Source organism: Triticum aestivum, chromosome 7A (assembly GCF_018294505.1).
Source record: "Triticum aestivum cultivar Chinese Spring chromosome 7A, IWGSC CS RefSeq v2.1, whole genome shotgun sequence".
Classification (NCBI taxonomy): Eukaryota; Viridiplantae; Streptophyta; class Magnoliopsida; order Poales; family Poaceae; genus Triticum; species Triticum aestivum.
This window is the reverse complement of record NC_057812.1, coordinates 44,533,982-44,536,212: the sequence shown is the minus strand read 5'-3', so window position 1 is coordinate 44,536,212 and position 2,231 is coordinate 44,533,982. Positions and strand designations below refer to the sequence as shown.

At 46.4% G+C, this 2,231-nt stretch overlaps 1 long non-coding RNA gene across 1 annotated transcript; it reads left to right on the top strand.

Moving 5' to 3' along the window:
* Window positions 1-399: 399 nt before the first annotated feature.
* Window positions 400-1,335, top strand: LOC123151725 (uncharacterized). Its single transcript, XR_006475786.1, has 2 exons — window positions 400-710; window positions 811-1,335. It is a non-coding gene; the product is annotated as an uncharacterized lncRNA (long non-coding RNA).
* Window positions 1,336-2,231: the final 896 nt, after the last annotated feature.

The following is a 2,231-nucleotide window of genomic DNA, read 5'->3' as shown; positions in this document are numbered from 1 at the left end:
ATTGTTTAGTTTACAATTTCATATATTACAAGCTATATAGAGTGAATTCCAGTTTTTACCCTTAAATTTAACATTTTTGACACTAATTACCTCATTTAAAAGAATTTCATCCGGCATGCCCCATTTAACAAAAGTGTTGCCAGGGTTTACCCTCTTCTATTTTTTGTGAGCATTTTGATTCATGGGTCCCGATTACCAGGTCCACGTGGCATGCCACGTCGTCGGTTTTCTGGGTTTTTTCCTCATGTGAAACCAGTCCGCGCTGCTGAGCTCGACCGGATTGCTGAACCGCACGCACCGTCGCGAAAGACGCTCGACGCCTCAACCAGGGCCGCACCGCATTCACGTCTAGCCTAGCGCACGCACCGGTCGGCCTGCTTCTTACCGCACGCACCGCTCTTGCTCGCGCCTAGGGTTAGGGATTCGATTACGGCGGCGGCGGCGGCGACGGCGGCAGCGGGTGCTGAAGGGAAACGACGGCAGCTGCAGGTGCTGAATGACATCGACGGCAACTGGGGGTGCTCAATGGCGGCGACGGAGACAACGGGTGCCTAAGGGCCGCGACGGTGGCGACGGTGCTGAAGGGCCGCGACAGTGGCGGAGGGTGTTGAAGGGCGGCGACGACAACGGCTTGCGGCTGCCGTGCCTCGAGCGTGTAGTCCCATGCTGGCGCGTTATCCTGCTCCGGCCGTCACTGTCAGCAAGTTCAGGTATTTCTTCCTTCCTCTGAATTGTTTCTCCATGGAACTAGACTCCCTGTACATACATGGTTGGCCTACTGTATGTGTGAATAGTTCTCGCTTGATGCAGGGTGCAGTTAACTCCTCTAGTGATTCTTTGATGGTTGGTTTGATGTATCACATAGAAGCCAGTGCCGTAAAGAATGATGAGCTGCAAGCAGAGCAGGAGGTGCGCACTCTGAAGTTGCTCAGCTTGGTGCATAAGGAAAATGAGCTTGCCATTTTAGTTGCCGTGCTTCTGTTTGCAACTGTTGCTGCTGATGCGACGTACTTCGACAACAAGTGCATGACTGAATGTAGCTACATCCACTTTATGTGCCTTTCGAGTCTGTTGGTGATGGCGGAGCCTGGAGTGTGGTTACATGTAAAGTAGGGAACCAGTGATGTTTGTATTGACCTAGTGATGCTAGTATGTAAAAAAATTGAACAAATATCAATGTGATGAAAGAAATTCAAACTAGTACTGTTGCTTATGTATTCCTCTGTTCGTCAAACCATGTATGTAAGAGCTGCAGGAAGTAAGAGCTTCCTTACTAGTATTTCTGTACATTGTAATGACAGTTTTAATAGCAATGTATAGCAATCCGTTTTGACATAACGATGTGCATAAGTCTGATGTAAGCTACCATATAAAATAATCAGTTTTGAAAGCATGATCTTGTGCATAAATAGGAAGAATATTTTTGTCAGAACCCACGCCTTTTGTCCACATTCATTTTCCTGATCCATTACACAAAGGTAAACATCATCAATTTCAACTCTGCATATGAGTTCACCATGACACATGAGTTCTTGGAACATGATAACATGACACATGAGTTCAACACGACACAGAGATAAAAAGCAAAACATGGCGGGAGTTCAAAAGCAAAACATGAGACATGAGTTTTCAACTATATAAGCTAGAAAATGAGATAATTGCTATTCCTCTCTAGCACCATCATCTCTAGCAGCTGCACTAGCACCAATGTTGAACTAGGAGTGCATTCTGCCACTTGAACTTCTTCCGTAAGCTCTGTTTTGTACATAACCAGGTTGAACTGCAGCCGCCCTTCCACTTCCAGCCGACCCTCTTCCTCTCCCAACTGCAGCAGCACTTGATGATGATGCCTGTGATTCTTGGACCTGAAAATTATGAGGTGATGTAAATAACAATAAAATTACTGCTAGCTACATTTATTCCAGAAGTGATTATTTTACCTGGAATTTAGCTGCAGATGCTTTAGGTGCTCCTCTTCCTCTCCCCTTACCAGTTGATGTTTTAGGAGTACCTTTAGATGCTTTGGATGCTCCTCTTCCTCTCCCCCTACTAGATTCTGTTGGAGCAGCAGTGGGAGTCCTCTCACGCTACTAGTTGTTGTTGCACCCGCTGTTGGAGTACCTCTAGGTTCTGGATTAGGTGCAGGTGGTGGATTGGCATTGCTCCCCTGTGTTCTTGTTGCCAAAGGCTTGCATTGTAGACAGTAAAAAAGGCGGTTATTTGGTAACATA